Consider the following 9,910-nt stretch of genomic DNA (forward strand, 5'->3'; position numbering starts at 1 on the left):
TTTAAGATAGCCAGGAAAGAGATAACACAAATGTACCTCTGGTATTTCTGGTTGATCTCAGAGAGGCAGCAGTGAGTGGTGGTATAAAATGAGATCGTAATTCCCCGCCCAGGAATTGAACCTGGGTAGCCTGGATGAAAATCAGGATTCCTAGCCACCAGACCAGCAAGGACTAGAGGCTAGAAGCTATTTTTCCCTGGCTTTTGCCCCAGTGAAAAAGCATTTCTCATGCAGGCAAAAACTATAAATGCAGGTACAAAGTTTATTATCAGAGACATACATAGCACAACAACATATGGGACAGCACACAGAGAAACAGTTTGTTAAGACAGAAGCAAGGAAGAGATATACCTGGAGAGAAAGGTTGTGAGCTTCCCCACTAGTGAGGAGCTCAGTAAAGATGCAGTTAAGTCATTTATGTAGGCCATTTCTTCCAGGTCTTTTTTTCACCCTTGGCCAATTGTTCTTTTTCTTTTTCCACCCCTGACCCACCCTTGGACCCTCTCAGACATGCATGTGCAACTTGTTTCCAAGATGGATTCCAGTCCAGAGGCCTATGGGATCATGTTTGCATCACATATTATGGGCTGGCATCCCCTCCTTTTTGACACCCAAGGAGCCTTTCTGGCCACATGAAATGTCTCCCTTGCCCCAAGGATGGGAAATATATGACTTCCTGATTCTTTGCTTAAGCAAGGTTTAGCCCTTCTCTGTCGCTGCCATGACTGTTGTCTTAAGGTGTCCACTGGACACAAAGCCTGACTGCTTGCCCTGAATCTGTTGTTACTTTCATTTTTGGAGGGCACACAGGAGGATGGCTGTAAGTAACTAACCTGTAAGTAACTAACCTGTTTCAGGAAATGCAAACAGGAGGCTAGCTGCAAGTGTCTAGCCTGAAGCCCACTTTTTTCCTGCCCAGAGATATGTAAACAGGAGGCCAGTTGTAAACGCCTAGCCTGGGGCCTATCTGTCTCCTGCCTCATGGTGATATAACAGCAGTATTCAAACTTCTACTTTAAACATTTCTATTTATTTTAACACTTCTTTGTTATCAACAGAATTTAATTTTCTAAAAAGTTATCTGGTTGGTTTTTATTTTCAGTTATAGTTCACAAGAACCTTAAAACAGTATAAATATCAACAGAATACTGGATGAGCAAACTGTAGTATTTCACGTAATGTAAAAGACAGCATTCAAAAAGAATGAATTTCAGTGACCCACAGTATAGGTAAATAATAATAGCATTAAGGGGAAATTTTAAGTCCCCAAATATTATATGCAGCATAGCACTCTTCTAAAAGGCTCAAAATAATGGAAATACAGACACATAGAGATTTTAGGAATACACATGGAATCATTGGGAACAGTGAGAGATTTTATTTTCTTGGGCTCCAAAATCACTGCAGATGGTGATTACAGCCTTGAAATTAAAAGACACTTGCTCCTTGGAGATCAAGATCAGTGGGAGAAATATCAATAACCTCAGATATGCAGATGACACCACCCTTATGGCAGAAAGTGAAGAACTAAAAAGCCTCTTGATGAAAGTGAAAGAGCAGAGTGAAAAAGTTGGCTTAAAACTCAATATTCAGAAAACTAAGATCACAGCATTCGGTCCCATCACTTCATGGCAAATAGATGGGGAAACAAGGGAAACAGTGACAGACTTTATTTGGGGGGCTCCAAAATCACTTCACCCCAAACCAGTACTCTTGCCTGGAAAGTCTCATGGAAAGAGGAGCCTGGTGGGTTGCAGTCTATGGGGTTGCTAAGAGTCAGACACGACTGAGCAACTTCACTTTCACTTTTCACTTTCATGCATTGGAGAGGGAAATGACAACTCATTCCACTGTTCTTGCCTGGAGAATCCCAGGGATGGGGGAGCCTGGTGGGCTGCTGTCTATGGGGTCGCACAGAGTCGGACACGACTGAAGTGACTTAGCAGCAGCAGCAGCAAAATCACTGCAGATGGTGACTGCAGCCATGAAATTAAAAGACGCTTGCTCCTTGGAAGAAAAGCTATGACCAACCTAGAGAGCATATTAAAAAGAAGAGACGTTAGTTTGATAACAAAGGTCTGTCTAGTCAAAACTATGGTTTTTCCAGTAGTCATGTGTGGATGTGAGAGTTGGACCATAAAGAAAGCTGAGCGCAGAAGAATTGATGCTTTTGAACTGTGGTATATGAGAAGACTCTTGAGAGTCCCTTGGACTGCAAGGAGATCCAACCAATCCATCCTAAAGGAAATCAGTCTTGAATATTCATTGGAAGGACTGATGCTGAAGCTGAACTCCAATACTTTGGCCATCTGATGCAAAGTACTGACTCATTTGAAAAGACCCCGATGCTGGGAAAGATTGAAGGCATGAGGAGAAGGGAATGAGAGAGGATGAGATGGTTGGATGGCATCACCAACTCAATGGACATGGGTTTGAGTAAGCTCCAGGAGTTGGTGATGGACAGGGAAGCCCAGCGTGCTGCAGTCCATGGGGTCACAAAGAGTCGGACATGACTGAGCAACTGAACTGACCTGGAATCAATATAATTACAAGAAACGAGAAGGAAATGAAATTCAGAAGGATGGCTACCTTAGTTGGGGGAGGCTGTATGGGGATGGGATGGGATTGAGGGACAGGGAAATTATGGAGTTAGATATATGGTATCATCTGGGGATGAGTTTATAGGTGTTTATTATATTATTAAAGATAAATAGTTAAACATATAACTGAAAGTATACCATGTTTGTGTTACTGAGTCCAAGCTTGCTTTGCTCGCCACATGACAGGCCAATGAATCTGAGAGACAAAGTGTTGAGGCAAGGAACACAACTTTATTTGGAAAGCCAGCTGACAGAGAAGATGGCAGACTAATATCTCAAAATAACAATCTTGTTGGAGTCTGAATGCCAGGTTCTTTTATACACCAGAGACGGTTAGGAGTTGAGGAAGTAAAAAATCCTTTATCTTGAATTCTCTTGAATGGCCAACCTCAGGGATGGGATCTGTTCATCTCTTCATTCTTGCAGCCATTCACAGGTAAGCAGGGTCAGATTATCTCCCTGTGAGCTGAACAAGGGGCAGGGTTCCCTGAGGCAGACCATTATGTATAGTTATAATAACAAGCCAGTCAATCCTAGAGGAAGTCAACCCTGAATATTGATTGTAAGGACTGATGCTGAAGCTGAAGCTCCAATACTTTGGCCATATGATGCAAAGAACTGACTCATTGGAAAAGACCCCGATGCTGGGAAAGATTGAAGGCATGGAGAAGGGGATGACAGAGGACGAAATGGTTGGATGGCATCACTGAATCAATAGACATGAGTTTGAGCAAACTCCGGGAGATGGTGAAGGACAGGGAGGCCTGGTGTGCTGTAGTCCATAGGGTCACAAAGAGTTGGACACGATTGAGTGACTGAACAATAATAACAAAAGCAACAAAAAGACAAAGGTTAAAATCAAAGAAACAGATCTATCATGGAGACAGAACTGGCTCTTCCTTCCAAACACTTGGACTAATGCTGAGCATGTAGTTTTACTGAAAGTGCCACCTCTCTGGACACCAGTGCCGACTCAAATCCCTCAAATCCCCAAGACAAAGTTTTGGGTGAATTACTTTGCCAGGCAAAGGAGGACTTATGCATCAAAAAACTGTGTCTCTACCCAAGAGAACTTGATGAGGGGTTTTTATAAGAGAGGGTTTCAAAGGTGGGGTCTCTGACAAGAGTAGGGTGTAAACAGGGTTTACACCACCTTAATTTCATCTCAGATGGTCAGTCTCCTAATCTTGATGAGCTTCTCTGGTCCCTTTAATCTTGCTTCCTGTGGTTTCTTGGCTGCCTCTCCCTTGATTGTGGAGGTTTAGTAGCTAAGTTGTGTCCCACTCCTTTCGAACCCATGGACTGTAGCCCAGCAGACTCCTCTGTCCATCTGATTTTCCAGGCAAGCAAGTGGGAGTGGCTTGCCATTTCCTTCTCCAGGGAATCTTTCCAACTCAGGGATTGAACCCAGGTCTCCTGCATTTGTAGGCAGATTCTTTACCAACTGAGACGCCAGAGAAGCCCTTGATTAGAATTGTTCAAATCTGCCCTTTGGAACTCAGGGAAAATAATGGCTGGAGTCTTGCCTACAAGAAACAAGGGATAGCAAGATCCCATGCTTGGAAGTCCCACAGGGCTCCACTCAGTCTCAATATTAGAAACCGAGGATAATGATTCATTAAATTTTAGGGACCCTAAGGTTGAAAAAGAATAAGAAAAGCCTTATATGACATTAAAAATTAACTTTAAGAGTTTTACAATCTGTCACAAAAGTATAGGTTTCAAGAGATGCACCCTACTAAATATTAACAATCTGATTGTCCATTTTAGTAAATTTGTCACCTTTTCTTTTTTATTCAAGTTGGTTGGTAAGGTATTCTAATAACCAGCTTCTCAAACTGGATCTCCTCTTCACTCGTCCCCCAATACCATCCTCTCCCACAATAACCTGCTCCAGTTCTCAAAGATGATGGGAAAAAAAGTGTTTCTTTGAAGTTGGATATTTCAGAGTAAAATTTAAATTTAAGGAAGGCAGTTTAAATTCAGTTCCTTGGTAACAGGAAATGTGCACTGCACAAGCTTAGAATGCGAACGGAAGTGAGTTGGGGGAAGGGTGTGTATTTGACGTATTTGAAAATACATTCATCAAATTAAATACAATGAAACAGGAGTAAAATTTTTGTTTGCAGCTAGAAGTTTAAGTTATGTGATTTTTTTGAAGATGAAGTTAGTTGCTCAGTTGTGTCTGCCTCTTTGCAACCCCATGGACTGTAGCCCACCTGGCTCCTCTGTCCATGGAATTCTCCAGGCAAGAATACTACAGTGGGTTGCGATTTCCTTCTCCAGGGGATCTTCCCGACCCAGGGATTGAACCTAGGTCTCCTGCTTTGCAGGCAGATTCTTTACCTTCTGAGCCATCAAGGAACTCTTAAAGATAAAAGTCAAAAGTAATTTCACCTATTGTAGGGGGAAAAGGCAGGTCAAATTAAGAGAATTGAATTGTATCAGAACAACAGATGCAAGCCTTCTGATGTCTCTATCACTCTCTACTAAAAGGCAAAATGCCATAGGGCAAATACCCAGGTAACAGCAGAGGTCATCTGTTTCAGAAGTCAGTCTACTCCTGACCTGAACTTGGCATCTGGATAAAAATCTGGGGGTACTAAATTGGCTTGATAGACCTCTATAGGGCCAAGGGCCTACCTGACCAGGGTTAGAATGGTGTGATTTCAAGCATACCAAAAAGGGAGAGGAGAAATTTTTCACCCTGACAATTTGGGGAATGTCTGGGGTAAAAGAGACCGTCACCTAGTGCCTGTTGAGCAGTTCGACTCCTCCCTGGTTGCTATCTGTCCTATTTCTGAAACTGAGTAGGACCCTGTAGGGCCCCTCTGGGTACAAAAGCCTATCCACGTCCCTCTTGTTTTTAAGAAAAAGGTTTCAGCCTTCAAGATCTTTCTTGTGTTCCAAAGGGCAGACAATTGAAACAGTTAGCTGTTCAAACTGTTACTTGTTAAGGAAGTGAGGGACTGCATAAACACAAGAAAGGCAGTAAAGGGACTTCCCTGGTGGCTCAGTGGTAAAGAATCCACCTGCCAGTGCAGAAGACACAGATCTCCCCTGGTCCTAGAAGATCCCACATGCCAAGGAGCAACTAAGCCCATGCTCCCCAACTATTGAGCCTGTTCTCTAGAGCCCAAGAGCTGCAACTACTGAAGTCTATGTGCCGTGCTCTGCAACGAGAAGCCACTGCAGTAAGCCTGCACACAGCAACCAGTGAGTAGTCTCTGTGAGCCAAAACTGGAGAAAAGCCCACACAGCAATGAAGACCCAGCATAGCCAAAAATTATTTTAAAAAATTATTTTAAAAGAAAAGAAGTTAGGAAACAACAGTACAGCAATAAAGGAGAGTCCCAGGTCCTCCCCAATGGGTATACATAATAATCTGATACAAATCTTTGAGTTTGGCTATCAAAAAAGCAAGAGAGTTCCAGAAAAACTTCTATTTCTGCTTTATTGACTATGCCAAAGCCTTTGTGTGGATCACAAGAAACTGGAAAATTCTGAAAGAAATGGGAATATCAGACCACCTGATCTGCCTCTTCAGAAACCTATATGCAGGTCAGGAAGCAACAGTTAGAACTGGACATAGAACAACAGACTGGTTCCAAATAAGAAAAGGAGGACGTCAAGGCTGTATATTGTCACCCTGCTTATTTAACTTATATGCTGAGTACATCATGAGAAATGCTGGGCTGGATGAAGCACAAGCTGGAATCAAGATTGCCGGGAGAAATATCAATAACCTCAGATATGCAGATGACACCACCCTTATGGCAGAAAGTGAAAAGAAACTCAAAAGCCTCTTGATGAAAGTGAAAGTGGAGAGTGAAAAAGTTGGCTTAAAGCACAACATTCAGAAAACGAAGATCATGGCATCCGGTCCCATCACTTCATGGGAAATAGATGGGCAAACAGTGAAACTGTGTCAGACTTTATTTTTGGGGGCTCCAAAATCACTACAGATGGTGACTGCAGCCATGAAATTAAAAGACGCCTACTCCTTGGAAGGAAAGTTATGACCAACCTAGACAGTATATTGAAAAGCAGATATATTACTTTGCCAACAAAGGTCCATTTAGTCAAAGCTATGGTTTTTCCAGTGGTCATGTATAGATGTGAGAGTTGGACTGTGAAGAAAGCTGAGCACAGAAGAATTGATGCTTTTGAACTGTGGTGTTGAAGACTCTTGAGAGTCCTTGGATTGCAAGGAGATCCAACCAGTCCATCCTAAAGGAGATCAGTCCTGGGTGTTCATTGGAAGGACTGATGCTGAGGCTGAAACTCCAATACTTTGGCCACCTTGTGTGTGAAGAGCTGACTCATTGGAAAAGACCCTGATGCTGGGAGGGATTGGGGGCAGGAGAAGGGGATGACAGAGGATGAGATGGCTGGATGGCATCACTGACTCGATGCACATGAGTTTGGGTGAACTCCGGGAGTTGGTGATGGATAGGGAGGCCTGGCATGCTGCGATTCATGGGGTTGGAAAGAGTCGGACACGAATGAGTGACTGAACCGAACTTAACTGATAGGAACTAAGCTCCCTCCCTGCCACCCCAACCCCCACCTCCACTCAGGTGGAGGATGGCTGAGCACAAGTTTCTTGGAACATCACCCTCTTACCTTACCACCAACCAACTAGAATGAAGTCACATGCCCCCACAGCCCTTACTTAGTCTTTAAAGACTTCCCTAACGGAATTCCTCGAGGGTCCAGTGGCTGGGACTCTGTCCTTGCACTGGTGAAGACCCAGGTTCAATTCAATCCTGGTCCAAAAACTAAGATCCTGCAAGCCCCATGGAACAGCCAAAAAACTAATTAAAAACCAAAACATAACAAAACCTCTTCCCTGAAAACCATCGGACAGTTCAGTTTTCTGAGCAGGAGCTATGCTGACCTCCTTGGTTGGTGTTTGCAAAACCTTTGTCTGCTCTAAACTCCAGTTTCAGTTCCTTTGGCCTCACTATGCCTCTGGCACACTAACTTGGGCTCAACAGTGTGTCTCTGCTGATCTCATTTAATACCTGTGCTAAGGAAGATAATGCTCTCCCCGAAAGATGACTATGTTCTAATCTCTACAACCTGTGAAAATACCAGTTTACACCAAAGGACAACTAAGGTTGCAAATCAGCTGACCTTGAGATGAGAATGATATGGGTGGAGCCAAAGCACTCACAAGGGATTATTAAAAGATAAACAGGCACCCAAAAACTTAAGTTTAAGCAAAAATCTACTCAAAAAGGGCAGCACCAAACTGGAAGTGGTTAGTAGCATTCTAGGAGCCAGGGGACTTTATAAAGTGTGGACGCAAAGAAAGAAATTACTTGATTGGCTGTAGGTTAAAGACTAATTTGTGGTTTGATTGTTGTCCTTAAGTATGAAGTGAAGTGAAGTCGCTCAGTCGTGTCCGACTCTTTGCAACCCCATGGACTGTAGCCCACCAGGTTCCTTGGTCCATGGGATTTTCCAGGCATGAATACTGGAGTGGGTTGCCATTTCCTTCTCCAGGGGATCTTCCCGACCCAGGGATCGAACCCAGGTCTCCCGCATTGTAGGCAGATGCTTTACAGTCTGAGCTACCAGGAAAGCCCATATTGTCCTTAAGTATACAATACAGTATTTTCAACTGTAGATATAATATTGTACTGATGTCTTGCATGTTGCATAACTGAAACTTTATACTAGCTGGTTAAATGTTTTGTCGTAAACCATTAAGTTTGTGGTAAATTGTCAGAATGGCAACAGGGAACTAATACAGTACCTAAAACAGTTAAGTCTAACCTGAACTGCAGTTTGTTTCAAAAACTCCAATGTTGGTTTTCTCACTCTCTCCCTGCTGGAGGGATCTCCCCCTGAACGCCGCTTTCCCCACCTACCATTTCCATAAGAACAGTGACTGTCCTCTTCCCAGTTCCTAGAAGAGCTTAGTGCTTACTACGAACTTATCAACTGTTAACCTGTCAAAAATTTAACCTCCTAACTCCTAGACCTCATCTTGTTCTTTTAACTGTGTGAAAGATGCTCAGTCGTGTCCCACTCTTTGCGATTGCATAGACTGTAGCCCGCCAGGCTTCTTCCTCCGTCCGTGGGAATTCTCCAGGCAAGAATACTGGAGTCCCTCCTCCAGCGGATCTTTCCAACCCAGGGAAAGAACCCAGGTCTCCCGCATTGGGGGGTAGATTCTTTGCCCTCCGAGCCACCAGGGAAGCCCAAGAATACTTGAGAGGGTAGCCTATCCCTTCTCCAGCGGATCTTCCCAACCCAGGAATCCAACCAGGGTCTCCTGCACTGCAGGACTGTTTACCAGTTGGGCTATCAGGGAAGCCTAGAAATTAATTACTTTTGCCAATATTTCACAAGTGTTAGGTCACTAATTGCTTCCTTTAGATAGCACGCGTTTAGGATTGTTTTTCCCTACTAACTCTTAAATGTTTGAGTATTTTACCCTTTTGCAAGGGTGGGGGCTTTCCTCGGAAAAAGGTTGCAGTTGAATTAACTGTTTGTATCAACAAGATCTGGGAACCACCAATATTAACACTTTAAAGTGTTTTGGACTACACATATCCAGGCCCTACCCAAAGCTGTCAAAGCATATGTCCTCACGTTAGAGTTTAGGAAACTTGTTAACAAGTTCCACGTCTGATTCCTTGGCATAGTAAAATGGGAGATCAAACCATATGCCTATTATTACAGTTTAAAAAGGCATTTCCTGCCTTTCTCTTCATATTCTAAGCCCAGCTATGTCCTCCTAGCAAGTGAGGACTGTGCTCAGTAGCTTAGTCGCAACCGACTCTTTGCGATCCAATGGACTAGCCCACCAGTCTGCTCTGTCCTTCGGATTTTCTGGGAGCGGGTTGCCACTTCCTTCTCCAGGAAAGCTTCACCACCCAGGGACGGAACCCGCGTCTCCTGCACTAGTAGGCAGATTCTTTACCGCGGAGCCTGTGAGGATCAGTCAGTCAAAAGCTTCAGGCCGGAGTACAGAGGAACCTGGAGAAGTACACCAGCCCAACCCTCAACCCTACACAGACGCCGGGAGGGCTGAGCTAGCGCCTGCACCCCAAGCAGGGGAGCCTCTCTACCCACATTTCCCATCTCCTAGGAAACCGGAATCCGCAATGTGGCCTTAGCGCAGACAGAACACTCGTAAAGACAGGAGGGAAACAACAGGAGGGTAGGTAGTCGAGTTCCGGTCTTAAAGTTTGAGGCAGGGAAAGGCGGATCCGGGGGGTATACGCCCAATCCCTTCCCCAGAAAGTTGTGAGTTCCGCTCCGCTGAACTCTCAATTGGCCCTATCTAGCTCCGC

The sequence above is a fragment of the Bubalus kerabau genome, chromosome 18 (genome assembly GCF_029407905.1).
Source record: "Bubalus kerabau isolate K-KA32 ecotype Philippines breed swamp buffalo chromosome 18, PCC_UOA_SB_1v2, whole genome shotgun sequence".
Classification (NCBI taxonomy): Eukaryota; Metazoa; Chordata; class Mammalia; order Artiodactyla; family Bovidae; genus Bubalus; species Bubalus kerabau.